Raw genomic sequence first — 24,293 nt, 5'->3', positions numbered from 1 at the left:
GGCGGAGTGGAGCGATGTCGTACTCAGGATCCAGCGGCAGTGGCGGTGAGAAGACGGTGGAGTAGCGTGGCTGGCGATCACCTGCTTGAGCCGGCTGCCCGAAGAGAACTGAATTCCACCTGTGATTCTTCAGCTTCTCCTGGCGTACTTAATGTCGAAATGGTTCATGGGTCAATTGCCGGATGCCAGCGTCGAACGGGACTGTATGATGAATTGTTCATCGATGCACCTTATGATGGCAACGTGGTCGCTTGCCCTGGTATTGTGCCCGTTGGACACCAACATCCGGCAGTTCACCTATGAACCATTTCGACTGAATTCTTCCAGCTTGGTAGCCCGTTACGCTGCCAAATTTATAGTTCCCCAGAAGGCCGACTTGCGTGGCCAGTAGGCTTATGAACGTAGCTACCGCCGCTAGTGGCGGAACCTCGAAGTCTGCGACGTCTGCGGTCAGTGGCGTCGACGCCTCCTCGTCCGTTGATGGAAAGATGAGAGTGTCAGATATTACCCAGTACACTGCCACAAAATTTGCTATTCATGATGCGCTCACCTTCAGTTTGCATTCACGTTCCACCGAAATACTGTTGTTGTTGTTGTTATCTTCAGTCTGTAGATTGATTTGATGCAATTCTCTGCGTCATTCTATCCTGTGCATGCTTCTTCATCTTAGAATAATTATCAGAACCTACACACATCAAAAAAAGTTTTGCATCAACTCGGTTCCGAGAGTTGCGGAACCCGTACAGAAAATTGGAATAGAGCTCAACATAAACATCCTTTTCGACCTTTTTAATGCTCATGAAAACCAAAAATTGCATATTGTACCACCATACAGCGGGACCTTCAGAGGTGGTGGTCCAGATTGCTGTACACACCGATACTTCTAATACCCAGTAGTACATCCTCTTGCATTGATGCATGCCTGTATTCGTTGTGTCATACTATCCACAAGTTCATCAAAGCACTGTTGGTCCGGATTGTCCCACTCCTCAACGGCGATTCGTCGTAGATCTCTCAGAGTGGTTGGTGGATGCCGTCGTCCATGAACAGGCCTTTTCAATCTATCCCAGGAATGTTCGATAGGGTTCAAGTCTGCAGAACATGTTGGTCCCTCTAGTCGTGCGATGTCGTTATCCTGAAGAAAGTCATTCACAAGATGTGCACGAGGGGGGGGGGGGGGGGGGCGCGAATTGTCGTCCATGAAGACGAATGCCTCGCCAATATGCTGCCTATATGGTTGCACTATCTGTAGGAGGACGGCATTCACGTATCTTACAGCCGTTACGGCGCCTTCCATGACCACCAACGGCGTACGTCGGTCCCACGTAATGCCACCCCAAAGCAGCAGCGAACCCCCCCTTCCTGCACTCACTGGACAGTGTGTCTAAGGCGTTCAGGCTGACTGGGTTGCCTCCGAACGCGTCTCCGACGATTGTCTTGTTGAAAGCATATGCGACACTCATCGGTGAAGAGAACGTGATGCAAATCCTGAGCTGTCCTTTCGGCATGTTGCTGAGATCAACCCATCTGTACCGCGCTGCATGGTGTCGTGATTGCAAAGATGGACCTTGCCATGGACGTCGGGAGTGAAGTTGCGCATCATGCAGCCTATTGCCCACAGTTTGAGTCGTAACACGACGCCCTGTGGCTGCACGAAAAGCATTATTCAACACGGTGGTGTTGCTGTCAGAGACCCTCCGAGCCATAATCCGCTGGTAGCGGTCATCCACTCCAGTAGTAGCCCTTGGGTGGCCTGAGCGAGGCATGTCATCGACAGGTGTCGTCTCTCTGTATCTCCTCCATGTCCGAACAATATCGCTTCGATTCACTTCGAGACGCCTGGACACTTCCCTTGTTGAGAGCCTTTCCTGGTACAAAGTAACAATGCGGACACGATCGAACCGCGGTTTTGACCGTCTAGACATGGTTGACCTCCTTCCTGGTGGAATGACTGGGGCCGGCCGCGGTGGTCTCGCGGTTCTAGGCGCGCAGTCCGGAACCGCGCGACTGCTACGGTCGCAGGTTCGAATCCTGCCTCGGGCATGGATGTGTGTGATGTCCTTAGGTTAGTTAGGATTAAGTAGTTCTAAGTTCTAGGGGACTGATGACCATAGCTGTTAAGTCCCATAGTGCTCAGAGCCATTTGAACTATTTTTTTTGAATGACTGGAACTGATCGGCTGTCGGACCCTCTCCGTCTAATAGTCGCTGCTCATGCATGGTTGTTTACATCTTTGGGCAGGTTTAGTGACATCTCTGAACAGTCAAAGGGACTGTGGTTCAAATGGTTCAAATGGCTCTGAGCACTATGCGACTTAACTTCTGAGGTCATCAGTCGCCTAGAACTTAGAACTAATTAAACCTAACTAACCTAAGGACATCACACACATCCATGCCCGAGGCAGGATTCGAACCTGCGACCGTAGCGGTCACGCGGTTCCAGACTGAAGCGCCTTTAACCGCACGGCCACACCGGCCGGCAAAAGGGACTGTGTCTGTGATGCAATATCCACAGTCAACCTCTATCTTCAGGAGTTTTGGGAACCGGGGTGATGCAAAACTTTTTTTTATGCGTGTATATGCATTTGAATCTGCTTATTGTATCCAACTCTTGGTCTCCCTTTGCAATTTTTACCCCCGAAATTTCCCTCCATTACCAAGATGACAATTCCTTGACGCCTCAGAATATATCTACTGCTCAATTTTTATCATAAAATTTTTTCTCCACATTTCGATACAGTACCTCCTCATTAGTTATGCAATCTCCCCTTCAGATCTTAAGCATTTTTCTATGAAAACACAAGTCGAAAGCTTTTATTCTGTTCTTGTCTAAACAGCTTATCTTCAACATTTCACTTCCGCACAAGGCTACACTTCAGTCAAATACCTTCTGCAAAGACTTCCTAGCACGTAAATTTATGTTCGATGTTAACAGATTCCTCTTTTCCGGAAATTCCTTTCTTGCTATGACCAGTCCTCGCGCTGTATCCTCTCTGCTTCAGCAGTCGTCATTTATTTTGCTGCCCGAATAGAAAAACTTATCTACTACTTTTAGTGTCTCATTTCCCTATATAATTTTCTCAGCATCGCTTGATTTTTTTATTATCTTTAGTTTACATTTGTTGATTCCATTTTATAACCACTTTTCAAGACACTATTCTTTCTCTTCAATTGCTCTTCCAGTCCTTTGATGTACCCTGCAGATACACAGTGTCAAACCTTGTTTATTTTTCACACAATCATTTTTTATGACAGAATCATAAGCGTCTTCGGTCCACAATGGCGATCTTCAGATGGTACACTAGGGAAAAATGATGTTAAGACGTTAAAGCAAAATGAATGATTGTATTATAAAACGTGATTGTGTCAGAAGTAATCAAAACTTTATAATAAGCCATTCCTTAAACGGAATGTCATTTTTTCAGACCTCTGACATTTTATTTTTCTACTTGAAGTGTAATTCATTTTCCAAAACTTGTACTTGGTTTCCGTTACTGTGTATTCAATGAACAGATTGAATAGCATCGGGGATAAGCTACAACCCTGTCTCTTTTCCTTATTAACGACTGCTTCCTTTTCATGTTCTTCTATTCTAACTGCACATGGATTTTAATAAGAAGTATATTTAAGCGTTCCCTCCATGTATTTTATCTCCTGCTACCTTTATAATTTCAAAGAGTGAGTTCTAGTCAGTTTTGTCAAAAGCTTTCTGTAAGTCTACATAAGCTATTTTTTCATTCGGTGACTTATCTTCTACGATAAGTTGTAGAGTCAGTATAGACTCTCGTGTTCCTAGATTCCTGTGGAATCCAAACTGATCTTCCACGAGATCGGCTTCTACCAATTTTTCCATTTTCCGTAAGTAATTTGTGTCAGTGTTTTGCATCAACGACTAATTAAACTAGTAGTTCGCTAATATTCACACCTGTCAGTACCTGCTTTTTATGGGTTTGAAATTACTCCACTATTCTTGGAGGCTGAGGGTATTTCATATGTCTCAGATGTGTTGCACATTAGATGGATTGGTTTTATCTCTCCAAAATATCTGAAAAAGTTCTGAGGGAGTGTTGTCTATTCTAGTGCCTTGTTTCGGTTAAGGTCTTTCGGTGCTCTGTTAACGTCTCCTCGCAGTATCATATCTCCCATCTCATCTTCATGGGTTTTCTATATTTCCTCTTCCCTTCTATAACGTTGTCTTTATTTCCTTTGTAGAGCCCCTTTTATAAATTGCTTCCACATTTCATAGTTCCCTTTTTCTCTCAGCACTGGCCTTCCATGTGAGCTCTTGGTATTCGTACAGTTGCTTCTCATTTCTCCAAATGTCTCTTTAACCTTCATATAGGGAGTATTTCTGTTTCCCCTAGCTATACATGCTTCTTGCATTTAGCCTCCAGCCATTCCCGTTTAGCCATTGTCCACTTTCTGCCAATCTCATTTTTTTAGAGTTCTGTAGTTTCCTTTTATCTGCTTCATTTGCTGCGTTTTTCTGCTTTCTGCCTTCGTAAGTTAATTCTGACGAAGGAAAACTATCCACGAACCGGGTCTGAAGCAATAACTTTCTGACAGAGCATGTTTATTCTGACAAATGTTATTGCACCACCATGAAAGCAGGTCATTTTTATGTTAGCTCTCAGACTCGCCCAAACGGACATTTGGACGAATAGCAATTTCTTTCTCATTTATACCTACCGTTCATGCTCAAAAGGCTTTTACACGCTCCATTAACGCAGTAGATAGCTATATTATCCGCTTTCAGTGCGCAGGTCTCTATTACGTCCGTCTCTGACGTGTTTGCAGTCGGATAGGATGATAAAAAAAGGATGCTGTGAAGCTGGAATTAATGACGACCGCAGGACCGCCTCCCCCTCCTCTCCCCCAAACCGATATACTCAAAACAGGCGGCCGACGCGTCAGATGTCACATGTTTGCGGCTCTACCGCACAAGAGGGAAGATTCCAGATGGATGAAAACGCAGTTGTGGTCCTTGGACGTGCTTCTGAGGATTACGTTTGATATATTCCTACTGTACTCTTTTTGTTGCTGTACCGATACAGATTTCTTTCACGGCGTTGTAGCCTCGTATTTATTTGCAGGAAAAGTGTAGTGAGAGTTCTGATGAATGTATAAATACATTTTTCAATTTTCTTAAACAATTCTCTGTAATTTCCGCTTTAAAATGGTGTATTTCACGGTGTTGTACTGTAAAAGTAACCGTATCAGATTCTCAATTTTCCAGGATGTTGTGTGTTCGACTTCTTGCCTCAGTCTGTCATGGCAAGCTATAAATCTACAAATTTGCCACAGTGGTTCACTTTCCAGTGAGCAGTTTGTGCGCTTTGAAAAAATATCAACTCCACAATTTGCACGCTGTTTATGAAGACCTACGAGCCTTTTCTTTATGCTTTTGACTAACAAATTCGCTTATTTATACGAGAAGGCGTCTCTAAGTCGCATATATTGACGAAAGAGACAAAACATCATGATGGAAACACATTAGATGCTGAACGATTGTTGAATCGTGCTGTGAGAAATCTTATTCAGAATTGTTGCGGTCCAACGGTCTGACAAAATGTAAGTGATGCGTGAACCTACGAGGGAAGTCATGCGTATCCTCGCTGTGGACACAGCTGGTCCAAGTACGACAGGAGAAAGCAAAGAAAAGGCAATGCACACGCCACTGCAGTTTTTCAGAAGCTCCAGTTTTCAAGTAACTAGATTACATAACCTTTTTTCTGAAAAAAAAGTGAATTTGCCAGTAGAGAGGCACCAGTCTGTCTACGAGAAAGAGCGTTTGTCGGTATTAAACCACTTCGTATAACGTTGTAGTGTCGTTAACATATCACAGTTCACATGTCCGAATAATTTGGTATTTATTTCTTCCAAAACGCTGGTATATTTAAACTTGGAGATGGAGTCTTAAGGTATTGAGTTACGCTGTTCTAACTTCGTACTAAGTTTCTCAGAAACTACCTGTTTTCGTCGTTTCTGTACCTTGTGAGCGCATGCACAAAAGATAAAGGCCTCAAATTTTCTTTGCGGTTGTAATTTGTTCGATTCTATACCGTTATTGATATTGTTTACGCAATCTGACTATTTATGTAACACAAATGTTAAGCCCATTTTCGTACGCGAATTGGCTGTTTATTTTGCTATTTGGATTATTTACCCAAGTTGACCACTTAAGCATTTAAGTATTTATTCCATCTATACTATGTCAATGGATAGCGCAATCCGCATTCAATGATGCTTTTTTAACTATACCAGTTGTTATCTTATCATGAAACAACTTATATTACCATTACAATACATTTTATCAGACTCTTGTTTCAAGGTCTCAATTCAATCTCCTTCCTAACGTACTTGGACAGGAATGGGTTCTCATTCTCGTAAAGAAAATAGGATAGTATTTATGGGTATTACAGCAGTTCTAATCACCGTTTTAAATGTATTCATTTACTTGTTTGAATAATGTTAAGAATGTACTCATCACTTGCATTCATTAAAGATAATCCTACTCCTTCCAAGATCGTCTCTATATTGACAAACACTCTGAAAGCAAGTTAACAGGGCTGTACTTAAGGTATTCGACTTATCGGATCCTCAGGGTAACGAATGGCGTAATGAACATATGTGGTCTCTAATGGCATATTCCATCTAACACAAACTCAATTAAATAGGAAAACAATTTAGAAAAAGCATAACGTTAATGAGAGGCGAAATGGGTGGGGCATAACTACACTCCTGGAAATGGAAAAAAGAACACATTGACACCGGTGTGTCAGACCCACCATACTTGCTCCGGACACTGCGAGAGGGCTGTACAAGCAATGATCACACGCACGGCACAGCGGACACACCAGGAACCGCGGTATTGGCCGTCGAATGGCGCTAGCTGCGCAGCATTTGTGCACCGCCACCGTCAGTGTCAGCCAGTTTGCCGTGGCATACGGAGCTCCATCGCAGTCTTTAACACTGGTAGCATGCCGCGACAGCGTGGACGTGAACCGTATGTGCAGTTGACGGACTTTGGGCGAAGGCGTATAGTGGGCATGCGGGAGGCCGGGTGGACGTACCGCCGAATTGCTCAACACGTGGGGCGTGAGGTCTCCACAGTACATCGATGTTGTCGCCAGTGGTCGGCGGAAGGTGCACGTGCCCGTCGACCTGGGACCGGACCGCAGCGACGCACGGATGCACGCCAAGACCGTAGGATCCTACGCAGTGCCGTAGGGGACCGCACCGCCACTTCCCAGCAAATTAGGGACACTGTTGCTCCTGGGGTATCGGCGAGGACCATTCGCAACCGTGTCCATGAAGCTGGGCTACAGTCCCGCACACCGTTAGGCCGTCTTCCGCTCACGCCCCAACATCGTGCAGCCCGCCTCCAGTGGTGTCGCGACAGGCGTGAATGGAGGGACGAATGGAGACGTGTCGTCTTCAGCGATGAGAGTCGCTTCTGCCTTGGTGCCAATGATGGTCGTATGCGTGTTTGGCGCCGTGCAGGTGAGCGCCACAATCAGGACTGCATACGACCGAGGCACACAGGGCCAACACCCGGCATCATGGTGTGGGGAGCGATCTCCTACACTGGCCGTACACCACTGGTGATCGTCGAGGGGACACTGAATAGTGCACGGTACATCCAAACCGTCATCGAACCCATCGTTCTACCATTCCTAGACCGGCAAGGGAACTTGCTGTTCCAACAGGACAATGCACGTCCGCATGTATCCCGTGCCACCCAACGTGCTCTAGAAGGTGTAAGTCAACTACCCTGGCCAGCAAGATCTCCGGATCTGTCCCCCATTGAGCATGTTTGGGACTGGATGAAGCGTCGTCTCACGCGGTCTGCACGTCCAGCACGAACGCTGGTCCAACTGAGGCGCCAGGTGGAAATGGCATGGCAAGCCGTTCCACAGGACTACATCCAGCATCTCTACGATCGTCTCCATGGGAGAATAGCAGCCTGCATTGCTGCGAAAGGTGGATATATACTGTACTAGTGCCGACATTGTGCATGCTCTGTTGCCTGTGTCTATGTGCCTGTGGTTCTGTCAGTGTGATCATGTGATGTATCTGACCCCAGGAATGTGTCAATAAAGTTTCCCCTTCCTGGGACAATGAATTCACGGTGTTCTTATTTCAATTTCCAGGAGTGTATAACTGATTTGGCTCAGTATTAAATGAGCACTGGTATTGTTTGTTCATGGGACATGCGGCATCTCCACTCTTCAGAATCTCAATATAACACCAAATTAAATTCAATAAATCAGATCTAACAGCCGCCACGTACTATATAGCAAATGAAGTGCAAGGTACGTGCAAAACAAGCCAGCAGTTTGCGGAGCAATACAGCAGTGTTACCACTGAAGCAGCGATCTCCGACTTTCACTTCTGGTTATTTCGGCGGCGGCAGGGAGAGCAGATCTGCACGCTACCATTTGAAAAACGAACCTTTTTTCGCCACTCCCACACACTGACGAGATGCTATAGTCGCAACAAGCGCGCATCAGTGAACAGCAACCCACAAATATTTCGTCCAGAAGGCTAGCTTGTTGACAGTGGTAACTAAGGAATTGGTTATATCGCTGGCCCCAGTTCACCAGACTTAGAGGAAGTTCAAAAATGGTTCAAATGGCTCTGAGCACTATGGGACTTAACTTCTGAGGTCATCAGTCCCCTAGAACTTAGAACTACTTAAACCTAACTAACCTAAGGACATCACACACACCATGCTCTAGGCAGGATTCGAACCTGCGACCGTAGCGGTCGCGCGGTTCCAGACTGTAGCGCCTAGAACCGCTCGGCCACCCCGGCCGGCCTTAGAGGAAGTGATATCGCTGGCATCAGCTCACCAATCCACTGGTAAGACTGGTCCAGCTTTGAGAAATATTGCAAGCTTGAGCGCATAATAGAAGTAGCGAGTTGTATGGGTAAATAAATCTCAGCGAATTGCAACAAACCATTATGATTTATCCCCTATGGACAAGTCTTGTGTTGTTCTCATTATGAAATACTCCTGGTCTGATGAGGAAATTAAAGTTTATCAATCATGAATTAAGTTTGTTGTTTCATTATCGACAGAACAAGCAACGAGTAAAGTAGCTCTCTACGAGGGTCACCTTGTCAGTTCTATATACAGGCTGTTACAAGAAGGTACGGGCAAACTTTCACGAAACATTCCTCACACACAAAGAAAGAAAAGATGTTATGTGGACATGTGTCCGGAAACGCTTAATTTCCATGTTAGAGCTCATTTTAGTTTCGTCAGTATGTGCTGTACTTCCTCGGTTCACCGCCAGTTGGCCCAATTGAAGGAAGATAATGTTGACTTCGGTGTTTGTGTTGACATACGACTCATTGCTCTACAGTACTAGCATCAAACACATCAGTACGTAGCATCAACAGGTTAGTGTTCATCACGAACGTGGTTTTGCAGTCAGTGCAATGTTTACAAATGCGGAGTAGGCAGATGCCCATTTGATGTATGGATTAGCACGGGGCAATAGCCGTGGCGCGGTACGTTTGTATCGAGACAGATTTCCAGAACGAAGGTGTCCCGACAGGAAGACGTTCGAAGCAATTGATCGGCGTCTAGATTTCCAGAACGAAGGTGTCCCGACAGGAAGACGTTCGAAGCAATTGATCGGCGGCTTAGGGAGCACGGAACATTCCAGCCTATGACTCGCGACTGGGGAAGACCTAGAACGACGAGCACACCTGCAATGGACGAGACAATTCTTCGTGCAGTTGACGATAACCCTAATGTCAGCGTCAGAGAAGTTGCTGCTGTACAAGGTAACGTTGACCACGTCACTGTATGGAGAGTGCTACGGGAGAACCAGTTGTTTCCGTACCATGTACAGCGTGTGCAGGCACTATCAGCAGCTGATTGGCCTCCACGGGTACACTTCTGCGAATGGTTCATCCAACAATGTGTCAATCCTCATTTCAGTGCAAATGTTCTCTTTACGGATGAAGCTTCATTCCAAGGTGATCAAATTGTAAATTTTCACAATCAACATGTGTGGGCTGACGAGAATCCGCACTCAATTGTGCAATCACGTCATCAACACAGATTTTCTGTGAACGTGTGGGCAGGCATTGTTGGTGATGTCTTGATTGGGCCCCATGTTCTTCCACCTACGCTCAATGGAGCACGTTATCATGATTTCATACGGGATACTCTACCTGTGGTGCTAGAACATGTGCCTTTACAAGTACGACACAACATGTGGTTCATGCATGATGGAGCTCCTGTACATTTCAGTCGAAGTGTTCCTACGCTTCTCAACAACAGATTCGGTGACCGATGGATTCGTAGAGGCGGACCAATTCCATGGCCTCCACGCTCTCCTGACCTCAACCCTCTCGACTTTCATTTATGGGGGCATTTGAAAGCTCTTGTCTACGCAACCCCGGTACCAAATGTAGAGACTCTTCGTGCTCGTATTGTGGACGGCTGTGATACAATACGCCATTCTCCAGGGCTGCATCAGCGCATCAGGGATTCCATGCGACGGAGGGTGGATGCATGAATCCTCGCTAACGGAGGACATTTTGAACATTTCCTGTAACAAAGTGTTTGATGTCACGCTGGTACGTTCTGTTGCTGTGTGTTTCCATTCCATGATTAATGTGATTTGAAGAGAAGTAATAAAATGAGCTCTGACATGGAGAGTAAGCGTTTCCGGACACATGTCCACATAACATATTTTCTTTCTTTGTGTGTGAGGAATATTTCCCGAAAGTTTGGCCGTACCTTTTTGTAACACCCCGTAAATGTCCGCTAGATGGCACTGTTGACATGAGACATTATTACTGTTGTTTTAGAAATTTGCGGTCTGTTATTGTAAAACCAATGGCTGCTTAAAAACTGGCCCAGCAGTTTGTTCAAGGTGAGAGTTGCAGGAAACAGTGTTGTCAACAAAAGGCAATCTTACGTTTGGCGAATTTATAGGATACTTCTAAAGACCTAACTCAACTACAGGGCATCGAATCACATCGCTCAACTTTTGATAATGATTCACGTTCAGAAAAGACTGTTCACATTTGGTTCACAGAATTTAGCAGAAGCAATGCCTCTGTCAGCAATGAATTTTTGAAGGACCACCGAAATTAATTATTGGCCAAAAACACTTCAGTGTTATGAGCAAGATGATTGAAAAGGATCGGGATTTGAATTATCTTCTATCTATGTTCTGTTCTATTATAGACACATAGAAATTGAAGTCTCCCATCACAATTTCTGTCTGTATCTATGGACTAATTTCAGGAACTATTGTAGGGATTTCGATATGAATTTCACTAACATACTAATTCACAAGGGGTTGGCAAAAATATGCACACAGCGAGAAATGCATAAATGCACACAAATTCAGACGCTGGCTGAGCTTGCTTGTTGCACTGTGTAACTGACCATGGACGGCAGCTGTGCAATGTCCTAAGTATGTTGCGAGTGTCAGTAGTGGTCAGAACAGTGTTCGGTGTAGTTGTGAACGCACTGTGTCAGAGCTAAGTGAATTCGAACATGGTCCTCGCAAGTAGTGGGGTAATGGCCATGCCACCCCAATTTTGATATCAAATTTATATGCAGATTAATTAAATTGATCAATTAATTACCATCACCCAACCCCACCAACAGATGATGTCATGGGTTTTCCCCAGCCAGCACGTGGGTCCCCTCCCCCTCCTCCTCCCCCTCTCCTCTCACTTCCCTTCTCCCACCCGCCATATTGGTGGGAATTTCGAATTTTGGTGGGAATTTAAAAAATGGTGGATATTACTTTGACCCAAGGCTTTATGTCCCACCCCAACCACCACCCAGGAACTGGCAGGAAATTCAGAGCAGTGGGTGCCCTTTCCAGGACTCAAAGTCCGGTCCCTATGGGCAGAAAGCCCAAGTGCAACCCCCAACACAGGGAAACTGTCCACGTGCAGGAGAGCAAGGTTAGGATAGAGTATTTACTTTGCTATGGAAATTACATAATTAACCACGAGGATTGGTCCTAATCACATGTCTGCCGGCCGTTGTGGCCGAGCGGTTCTAGGCACTTCAGTTTGGAACCGCGCGACCGCTACGATCGCAGGTTCGAGTCCTGCCTCGGTCATGGCTGTGTGTGAAGTCCTTAGGTTAGTTAGCTTTAAGTAGCTCTAGGTTCTAGTGGACTGATGACCTCAGATGTTAAGTTCCATAGTGCTCAGAGCCATTTGAACCATTTAATTACATGTCTACATGCATAACGCTACACAAGGAGCGACTAAAATCGAAATACAGATCACAAATTAACGATGTCATACAAGTGGAGTTATCCTCCAGGGAAAAACAATTCACTATACCACTCGCACCTAGCAGCAGACATACTCAAACTCTACATAGGACGATCCCTTTAGCTACAAGCCGGTGAGAAAAAGGCTGGAGTGGAAGGTACTATCTTCATTTTTGGCGGCAGTTATGTTCAACTGAGAGGTGCTTGTGTTGGACAGAAAGAAGTTTAATATGTGTATTACCTGTGAGTATACAGCTGAGATCTATGTCTATCGCTGTTGGACATCAGATTGCGCTACTTCCCACTGCAATGCTCGACAGTCACTCCGCATCCCTGGTGCTCGACTTCAGGAAGGCCAATACACGTTCCCACAACTGATGGAAAATGGTTCAGTGTTCTAAATACACATGGAAATTGTCATGAAAAAAAACAGCACTCATAAACAATGGGTCATAACGCAACTCATTCACAGGGGATTCAGGAAATAATTGCAGTAACACAACTACCACAAAAATCGACCTTAAAAGATTGCAACAGGAGAGAGGGGCGGCAGTTGCATGTGTGTTTTCCTCGATGTGCAGTCACAAACTGACCAGCTTAGAGCCAGTTTTACCTCCACTCTACCACCCCTCATCCCTCCCTCTCCTCACTGTAGGAGGGAGTATAGGCTTCTTCTATTCTGTCGCTGATGGTCCACAAAGAGATTCATCTGGTGGCAGAGATATACTGTTTCTCGTCTGCGGAAATCAGGCACAGATGGACTCAAGAACTGTTGCCTTCCTGCAGGCCGTTAAACGTATTTCTCGGAAAGACTGCACCCCTCCCTCTCCCTGGAAGAACAATGTAATTCCGGAGAACTCTCCAGATCACTTTTTCTTACGGCTGCTGGTTGGGAAAGGGGCAGCTGCTACCACCTCTGCTGGACGCAGCCCCAACGGTTTCTGGGAGCACAGTCTTCAGCCAGCCACTGCATGACCCACCCAGCAAGCAGGTGTGGCCTGCTTGCTGTAGCCAGAGGCTCTGCCTCTCCAGCGGAACATGTGGCTGGGGGCATCAGTGCTATCAACAGTGACAAATGGTACACATACACAACAGGTCACGACGCCAGCGGGCCACAGAACGAAGTGCGATAAATGATGGCTGCCCCAACTGCGTTTTGTCTGTCTAAAAGCGCAGTTGTGCGACGATCCCCCTACCATGTCCGATTGATTCCGCTGGTGCCCACCATTCTGTGAGAGAAGACATTTCACTGTGACAAATGTTCAAATGGGTCAAATGGCTCTGAGCACTATGGGACTTAACTTCTGAGGTCATCAGTCCCCTAGAACTTAGAACTACTTAAACCTAACTAACCTACGGACATCACACACACCCATGGCCGAGGCAGGTTTCGAACCTGCGACCGTAGCGGCCGCGCGGTTCCAGACTGTAGCGCCTAGAACCGCTCGGCCACTCCGGCCGACAGTGACAAACGTATTTAATGTCTATGCACCTCTTATAAGCGAGCATCTATTAAAAGACACGGCCAGGACAACAGTAAAAAGCAGTCTTTTTTCCATGAAAGCAGGCACAGTCCATTTCCTTTTCGTTTCATGAGCAAAATCGGTATAGTTTGAGAGCATTCATCACATTAAAATTATAAATTGTCATGGACAAGAGCGTTGCATTCTTTTCAGATGACTGAATTATCGTTGTAAAATGGCAACTGTACAGTCATTCTTTTACGTTTGACTGCAGGATACAACTCAAGTGTCTCTCTCCCCCCCCCCCCTTCCCCCCTTCCGTGTCCTGTTTTTTTGTGACATCCAACGGAGTGAAAACAAAGACCGCAACACTGCCACTGATTGAAGATGACCAAACTGGAGAGGTTGGAGCTCTATACGGATGCATCTTCTATACATGTCGAGCCTGTGTAAAATAAAAAAAAACTTTCACTATTTTGCTGCAAAAACAACTAATCACTGGAGAATGTCCTCATTATTTCGAAACTTTCATCAGAATAAAGTAAAAATCAGAATTTAAACTATGAAGGAAAGAAACCTCAATGTTAAGCGATTTCTTTCAGTTTGATGGACAAAATGACATGGTTTGAGAGCGTCCTTGATGTTCAAATCAGTGTCTGTTAATAAATTGTCATGCATGTGTGTGTTACAAACATTTCTGACAGACGGACTAACATTGCAGAATACGCCATTTGTTCATATATTGGAAAAAACACAATCATTTTACGATTGGCAGCAAGAAGCTGTAATTGAAGAGGACATTGTTGTTTTGCATAACATGGCAGGTCATATTTTATCAGTGCAATGGTGTATCACGCTGGCGTTTTAGAAAAGTAAAAACGAATTCTGAGAGGATACCTTGTAACAGAACCTCCTAATGTCATCTAGCAGACAACCCTAAAAGACAGCTCCGATACATCGAAAACAAATACCGCCTGCGTGCAGATATCTGACATTTTTGCTGCATAATTCGCTTCTACCAACCTCTGTGTAAAGTTTCTGTCACTCACATACTAAGACGCAGTCCACATCCAGTAGAGTACCATTCACAGTAGCAGCAGATTCTTGTGTTATAATGTCATAAGCAATTCGGTCATCACAGAACAGCCTTTTTCATGCAATCTACTCACATGTCAGTAAAAACACAATCATTTCTAGGTTCCACAATGAGCTATGATTCAAGGGGTGCCTGCATTATAATTAAAGGTTATGAAGTATGAAATAACATAGGACTTGGCGATAATATATATTTTTAAACACACAACCTTGACAATAATAATGAGAACAGTTGTGAGTGCACGAGTATAAATAAAATCGATTTATATTAGTTTTATGAGCAAAACTGATGTAGTTAGAGAGCATTCCTTATGTTCAAATTACAAACTGTCATGCACGAGGGCATTACATTCATTTCAGATGTATGAAATACCAATATAGATCAGCATCTATACAGTCATTCACTAAATTTGAGAGCAGTCCCCCTATATGTATCCAAACTTTAACCAGTCATACCACTACTTACAATAGAACCTCCAAACATCCCCCCATAAGATTTTATCACATCTCTCTCTTCGAATATATGGAAAGACAAATACCATCTGTGTGTTAACATCGAGCAGGTTACATATACACATGCTGGTCCATTGGAGGAGGTGGCCAGTGATCCAAATCGCCTGCACAGACCTGTGTAAAGATTTGCCACCTGTACTGGAGGAACACCATATCCCATAGACTATTAACGACAAGACAGGGTTTGTAAGAGGTCCGAGCAGATGTAATTTCGATGTATTGCTCATGTGCTGCCTGCGATAGGCAAAGTCTCTGACCAGAGAGCAGTGTTGACTGCAGTAGGAACTGTGTAGCTGTAGCAGTAAGTTGTTGCTAGTCTGGAGTCTGCTCTGGTCTGGTATGGTGTATCGTGTTGGCTGGCCCGGTCGCGGTGCAGCGATGCCGGAGCCTGAGTATTTTTGTATAAGGTAAAAAGCAGCCTCGCGCATGTGTATTAATGTTATCTCAAGTCGCATTTAAATGTTTTAAAACTCTCGTAATAATAATCTTGCACATAAAAAGTAACTTTTAACAACCATTCATTTCAATTTAAAGAATTTACTAATTTCTCCCATCCATGATTATCCCGATTATTGCAATAGAAAAATCAGTTGCTTCCTTTCATAAATGACAGATAGGTCGGCCAGCATTGCTGTGCCGGAAGAATTTATTGTAAGAGCAGATATATCCGGCGACTTCATTGAGGTAAGAATTTTTCCCTTTTTTTATTCAGAATGATCTTTCAGGGCCATGACGCAGCACTGCTGTCGTCCAAATTTACCAGGTTAAATTCACAGTGAATTATTGAAAAGTCATAAGTGAGCGGCAATTTAATTGAGAGGTTAGTTACATTGTTTTATTACCAGGTTACTGAATTTATTTTTTTATTGGGACGTTACGCTAAATGTGAATGAATTTTGAGCTTAGATTAAATCAGAAAGAATTTTGTGTGGAGGTTAATGTGAAAAGAATTTTGGTTTGAGGTTACACTAAATTAGAATCATAATCATATTATTTATTATATATTGTGGGGAGGTTACACTTGGCGACAACCGGCCAGGATCGTATTTCTTTGTGAATCTCTGAGAAGTAGTCATATATCTGCTCTTATTTACTTAAATGTAGTTTGCATCTGGCGCAACGCATTTACTGATTTGTCACTCTTTCTTTCACAGATCATTGGCAATTTATTGCTCTTTGTTGTAATTGTGTTTGTTCCATTTTTGCTTCGTCTTTGTTTCATTTTGTGCTTAATTTTGATTTGTGAAGAATGCCGCGAAAAACTGTTAACAGTACATCGCGATGTGCAATGAGTGAAATAGCCGACTCGAATAATTTGACCGATAATACTAGCGACACTCAGTGTAATAGTGATAATCCTCTAATTACAGATAATCAGTGCGTGCCGATCACTAGTATTGATTTTAATGCTAATGATGAGCAAACAAATTCAATTGTGTCCTCTGTTAATTTAGCGACAATTGATGACGCGGCACATTCCGTTACAATGAACGCTGCCCAGTTTAACACACCTGATTTGCAAAATTTACACAGTGAACAGATAAATGATTCTAACGAAAATGAACAATGTAGTCAAAATATGTCAAATTTATTTGATTCTGATGTAGTGATCCTCAGTGCACATCCGATTGGCAAACCTTCACACAGTACAGAGAATACAGTAGGTAATATTGGCTGGGATCAAGTTATGGCATTATTGCTACAACTTCATGAATCAAACAAACAACTTAATGAAAATTTCAAACAACAAATTAATGAATCGAACAAACAACTAAATGAAAAACTAGACAGCAATTCCAAACAGTCGAATGATAAACAAGACAACAATTTCAAACAACTTAATGAACAGAACAAACAACTTAGTGAACAGATTACAGCCGTTGCCGCGCAATGTCATGATACTAAAGAACAATTACGTGAGGAACTTAAGGCTTGTGCTAGGAGCAGTAGTGAAGAAATTAGATCTGTGGCTCAAAAATTAAGCAATACACATGCAGCCACAGCTAAATTACTTAGAGATGAAATTAGTGCAGTCGCTAAACAATGCTCTGAAAACGCAACACAGTTACGCGACGAGTTTAAATTAATGTCAGCAGAACTTTCACGCACGCTGGATGCAAAAGTAGACGCGAAGTTTGACCAGCAGAACAGCCAAATTGACGAACGTTTTAATCACCACCTACAAAACAGTGAAACGCGTTACAGTAAATTTATACAGGAACAGAATAAAGTGAAGCAACAAGTCATGGAAACAATTAGTGCACAGAGACAGGAAGATAAGCGTAAATTGTTTACGAAAGCAAAAACATACGTAGACAACAATATTGCTACAGTATCGGACGAAATCAAACAGTTGAACACCGAATTGCACGATGAAATCTCCGATCTTAAAACAAAAACAGACACACACACATTAGACTTTCAGACAATGACCAACAGACTTGAAAAGTTGGAACTAATACAGGATCCTGATGCCATTAAAGCAGACGTTAAGAAATTGAACAAAACCACACGTAAAATACAAAAACAAATTAATGCTTGTGATACTAAAAACGATGATCAGGTAAAAGTTTTGACTGAAAAATATGATGAATTGGCCAGTCGTATTGATGTTATCAAAAATAATAATGACACCAAATCAGACGATACATCACCAATTTAGTTTAATCAAACACCCGAATTCAAAAATTTACAGCAGACGATCAGTGAGATAGGTTCGTCCAACAACACATTACGTAGAAAACTGTCAACTTTACAGCAAGAAGTGACAGAGATGAAAAATGTTTCAGCCACTAACACGTCACAGCATACGCCACGTTCCGAACATTTGTCACATGCACACAGCCAGTATAACTTAAGTAATTTACAGAGACCACGCGACTTAGAATCCGAAGAGACACAGACAAACAGATTCTCATGCAATCCTCAACCTGCTAAGACATACAGAGATGATAATTATTATTACAAACACTTTCTATCCGTGAGAAAATTTAAGGTATTTAAAAATGACAGAGCACAGGTACACGCTTTGGACTGGATACGACAATTTGCTTTCGTATTTTCACCAGCTTGGCCTGTAATGCAGAAACTAGAATTGGATTGTATACAACAACTTGCTTTTGAATTTTCACCGGCATTGCCTGTAACGCAGAAACTAAAATTTATTTGCAGCGCGTAATTGACCTCAGGGGATTCATTACGCTTCGATGAATATGTGCCGTAGCGTGCACAGGGTTCCGAGCCGTAGTAGTGCTATTTCATCTTTAGTTTTCTGCAATGCTGCCTTCTCGTCTACTATCCCTTATATCTATCAAAACAGCTCTACAGCTATCGATCTCTCTAGAATTAAGAATGAGTAAAGAAAACCTGATATGAGAAATTATACCGAAAGTGACAGTTTTCTTTAGACGCTCCCGAAATGACAACTACCACCGTAATTTTAATAACAGATAAAATTGTAATCATCAGTATGTACAACATTTTCAGTATCGTCAAAATTATCAGCAACAGGAACCACATTTTGGTAACAATGGTGGTTTTTCCGAACAACAGCAACAAAACCAACCGGTTAGAATACCTAACCAACAATGTAACGTACAAGGTCAGCCTAGCTTTAATGTTTCGCCGCCTGCACGTATAGCGTCGGCTCCGCCAAATAGTAACGCACAGCAGCAAGGAAATCACTACCTACAGAAAACACATCATTTCAATTCCTATCGCAACGCGCCGTATAGCAATGACTATCATGACAGACGTAAAAGTAATGAGCACAATTTTCAGCGTAACAGTCGATCTTACCAGCAACAGAATCATCCGCAACAACAGATTATCATGAATGAACCAGATAGTCGGTATCATCCCGAACCTAATGCGTCAGGACGAAATAACAGAACAGTACAAATAGTCGAAATGCCACAGCATCCTCCTGCAAATAATAGCACGTCAGATAGAATTTGACTAGATACAGTACAGGTTGCATCTTTCAGCAACGCAAGTAATACTTTTGACACACAGAATCTTGTTCACGAAAATGTTATGACTTTTGACGACATCCGAGACACTCTTTTGCAGGAAAAACCAGTTATTCAAAAAACCATTTCACACCCTTTCATTGAAGTAAAGATTGGATCATCCAAATTTTCAGCAGTAATCGATTCTGGATCACCTATGTCAGTTATAAATGAGGAAACTTTCAATGAATGTAACAAAAAGAATAGTTATCCTACGTTACCATTAGGCAAAACTAAAGTAAAAGGAGCAGTATCTGGTAAAGGAGTAGATGTAAAATTACAGACACACTTATCGTTTTGTATTGCAGGTCATACTTTTCACTCAATTTTTTGGATTGTTCCCTTATTGACAACAGACGTTATTTTAGGTACGAATTTTCTGGTACAACACGACGCAATTATTGACTTTCAAAATTCCTATTTAATGTTAAAGGACGAAAATGTACAACCGGCATTAGAATTTCAGCACTCTTTATCTGCAGAAGAACAAACAATTAATCGTACAGAGGTCATTTCTATATCGCGTTACATAGACTGTCATTTGACATTGTTCACAGATACGTACGTACACAACTATAATTCTCCAGACGAAGGCGACTATGACGTTATACAGATGATTTCTGATAAAATTAAACAGAGGAGTGCAAATACAGACGACGAACGTTCAGAGCTACGCAAAATTCTTTTACAGCAAGCTCCAGTTTTTGACAACGTCCCTGGTACTATGTCCGGTTTTATGTATGAATTTCAAGTTAAACAGCACGACACATTTAAAGCCAAACATTATCTCATTCCATATATTCACACAGAACAAGTTAAGAAAGAATTGCAAGCTATGCTTGACCAAGGAATTATTGAACCGGCAGTTAGTCCGTACATAAACCCGCTCCATATTGTTAAGAAAAAGGATGGTTCACTTCGCCTCGTACTTGATTCGCGTCACATCAATGACATTATTATTAATGAAACAGATCGCCCACAGACACTAGAAGAACTTCTACAGAAATTTCATGGTACTGCTATTTATTCCACATTAGATTTGAAATCGGGATTTTGGCAAATCCAGCTCCATCCGAAATGCAGAAAGTACACAGCTTTTCTCTGTTTTGGTGACTGTTATCAATTTTGTAAATTACCGTTCGGTTTAACTATTTCTTCAGCAGCATTTATTCGCGGTTTGAATACTATACTTCCGACAGAATTAAAAGACAGAATCACAACATATGTAGACGACATTCTTATTGCAGAAGCTAACTGGTCTGAACATAATTTGATTCTTGAACAACTGTTACGAACTTTTCGTGCGCAAGGACTCACAGTTAATCTCAGTAATTCGCACTTTGGCAAAACTTCCATAAAATTTCTTGGACATGTCATTTCAACATAAGGCATTGCGCCTGACACGGAAAAACTTCAAGCTTTACGTGACATTACTGTACCTACGACGAATAAACAACTACGCAGCTTTTTGGGTTTAATTAACTTTTTCGTAAATTTATTCATTACTCTGCTTTAGACACCCCTAGATTATGTCAACTGACGGGTAAAAACACTATTTGGTCCTAGGATAGCCAAGCACAATCTGAATTTGTCAATCTGAAACAAGCTTTGTTGAACGCACCACTTTTATCACATCCAGATCTTACTAGAAATTTTTCCATTGCCATCGACAGTTCTAACACCGCTTTAGGCGTACACGTTTTTCAGGAAATTGAAGAAGATGGTTCTACAGTAATTAAAAACATCGCCTTTGCGAATCGCATTCTGTCACCTGCTGAACGCAATTATTCTGTTACAAAACTTGAAACATTATGTGTTGTATGGGCATTTACGAGATTCAGGCATTTTCTTTATGGAAGACATACGACCGTTTACACAGATCATAGAACTATCCAGTTTTTACCTTTAGCAAAATTTACACATGACAGGTTAAGCAGATGGAAACTTTATTTACAGGAATTTAATTTTACAGTTCACATTCACCGTACACAAAATATTGTAGCAGACACACTATCCCGTTCTCTCAGCAACAATCAGCAAGACATCGCAACCAACTTCTGCCAAGCAAATTTTAGCGTCATGTATATTCAACAAGTTGCATTCGAAAATTTTATTTCGTCATCATTACGAGATATAGCACAGGAGCAGAGCAAAGACAACGTATGGAAAGAAATTAAACACCTTTGGCAAGATAGGAATAATGTTACCATTAGAAACCATTACACTGTACGCAATAACATTCTGTTTCGCCGCTCTCACCCTGACAGCAACAACTGGTTACTATGCATTCCTGACGAACTGGTTAACAAATTAATTTGGTATACCCATTTAAGTTACGCGCATTACGGAGCCAGAAAATGTTTTCTTATACTGAGACAGAACGGTTATTTTGCCAACATGGAGAAACGTATACTACGAGTTTTAGCGTCATGTAAAATCTGCCAGAAAGCTAAGTCAGACACGACCTCACATATTCCTCCGTTACATCCCACTGTACCTGTTAAATTGAGACACATGGCCACTATAGACATTTTTGGTCCGATTCCCAGATCTAATAGAGGTTTTTGCTACATCTTTGTCGCTGTTGAACTCACTTCAAAATTTGTTACCTTCACTCCGTTACGCAAAGCTACTGCTAAATTTGTTTCGAAAGCATTTGTAAAACATTTTCTATTTCATGTAGGGCATGTATTGAAAGTAATTTCCTACAATGGACCACAATTTCGATCTGCTATATGGACACGTATGTTACGAACAAGAAACATTTCTCCGATCTATATATCCAAGTATCACGCTTCTTCGAACCCTTGTGAACGACTAATGAAAGAAATTGGTAAACTATGTAGAATATACTGCTATAAAAAACATATTGATTGGGATACACACATACTGTCATTCCAGGATGTAATTAACTCCATACCAAATGAATCTACTACGTTATCTCCGACTGTTATACTGAAAAATGTTGAACCACCTAACAAAATTAAAGAATTAGTATCCTTTCCTACATCTCGTTGACTACGACACCATGAAATAATTGACACTGCGCTGAACAACATCAAACGTGCCGCAGAGCGCCGGAGAAGACAGCAAAAACTGGTTTGTACTCGCTGTGACTTTCACATTGGACAGAAGATATTAGTACGCACACATTATTTATCCAACAGAGGAAAGAGTAGATGCAGTAAATTTGAGCTTCTATACGCAGGTCCATACAGAATTCGCAGCATTCCTCACCCCAATGTAGTACACGTCGAAACTCTGAGAACCAGAAAAAGTAAAGGCAATCACCATGTCTCCAATATTAAACCCTTTATTGAATGAACATACTTTATGATTTATCACACTGTAATGCCATTTTCTGATTTTTATATGACCACTTATGCAATTATATTTATATGAACACTTACTGATGCTTATCATATTTTTTCTTGGCAATTGCCCGGCAAGGTAAGGTTAGCATGTCGCTTTTCTTGTCGTTACACATCAGACCGTGCACATTTTTCCAGATAAACTTACATATTTTATGACCACTTAAGCAATTATAGTTATGTGACTACTTACTGATAATGATCGTATTTTTTCTTGGCAAGTCCCCGGCAAGGTAAGGTTAGCAGGTCGCTTTTCTTGTCGTTATATATCAGACTGTGCACATTTTCCATTTTTCGTGTATGTATGACTGTTTTCCTGTTTTGTTTGTAGGCACTACGAAATCTTTAAGATATTACAAACACCAGCTGACTTTAACATTTTTCCTAATGATATCTCAATATCTTGACTATTCTACACTTTTGGCTACTGCATTATGGGACTGTGTGTACATTTTTGCACCTGAACGCTCTATGTTTTTGACATAAATACGTTTTCTGTCATGCTATGCTGTATGCTTAATTATATCACTAGAAACCAGTTTTTATTTAATGAGTATATGATTTAAATGCAAGATATTAATCCTTATTCATCATTTTCAGAAAGCAATAACGTGTAAAAGAAATAAATTAAACAAACCACAGTGGATTACTATGAAATGGGAATTTCACCTTCGGAATGAACGAAAGAAAATGGAATACCTTGTGATGAAGAGTAAATGGATCAGAATTAACAAGCATTAACAAGAATATACTACACACATCGTATGATAGCAGTCTTAACTAATTATTTTTCTTCCAGAATACGAGGCGATTGATGCAGGCTGTCAAACAGAACTACACATCTTAGTTTTAGTGATGAAATATGCTAGAAGTAAGAAACTCTATACTATGAATAGTTGTATGAAGTAAATGGTAATATGAATAATGAAGTGTCTTTTTTGCAGATGAAAATGAATGATGATGAATAGTTATATGAAGAATATGCTAATATGAATAACGAAGTTTTTCTTTGCAGGTGATGATAGTAATGAAGTTATGGTAATATGAATAAAGAAGTTTTTCTTTGCAGATGAGGAGAATGATGAAGTTTATATATTTACTGTTAGTTAAGAAATGCTATGTAGTTATTTAAGTATTTGTTGCAGTTCGTTTTGACAGTATGTCTTATATCGCATGGTATAATGACTGAATGTTTTGGAAAGGACAGCTAGAGTACATACAGAATGAGATTTTCACTCTGCAGCGGAGTGTGCACTGATATGAAACTTCCTGGCAGATTAAAACTGTGTGTCCAACCGAGATTCGAGCTCAGGACCTTTGCCTTTCGCGGGCAAGTGCTCTACCATCTGAGCTACCGAAGCACGACTCACACCCAGTACTCACAGCTTTACTTCTGCCAGTATCTCGCCTCCTACCTTTCAAACTTTACAGAAGTTCTCCTGCGAACCTTGCAGAACTGGCACTCCTGAAAGAAAGGATACTGTGGAGACATGGCTTAGCCACAGCCTGGGGGATGTTTCCAAAATGAGATTTTCACTCTGCAGCGGAGTGTGCGCTGATATGAAACTTCCTG

Source organism: Schistocerca piceifrons, chromosome 7 (genome assembly GCF_021461385.2).
Source record: "Schistocerca piceifrons isolate TAMUIC-IGC-003096 chromosome 7, iqSchPice1.1, whole genome shotgun sequence".
Classification (NCBI taxonomy): Eukaryota; Metazoa; Arthropoda; class Insecta; order Orthoptera; family Acrididae; genus Schistocerca; species Schistocerca piceifrons.
This window is presented reverse-complemented; position numbering follows the sequence as displayed.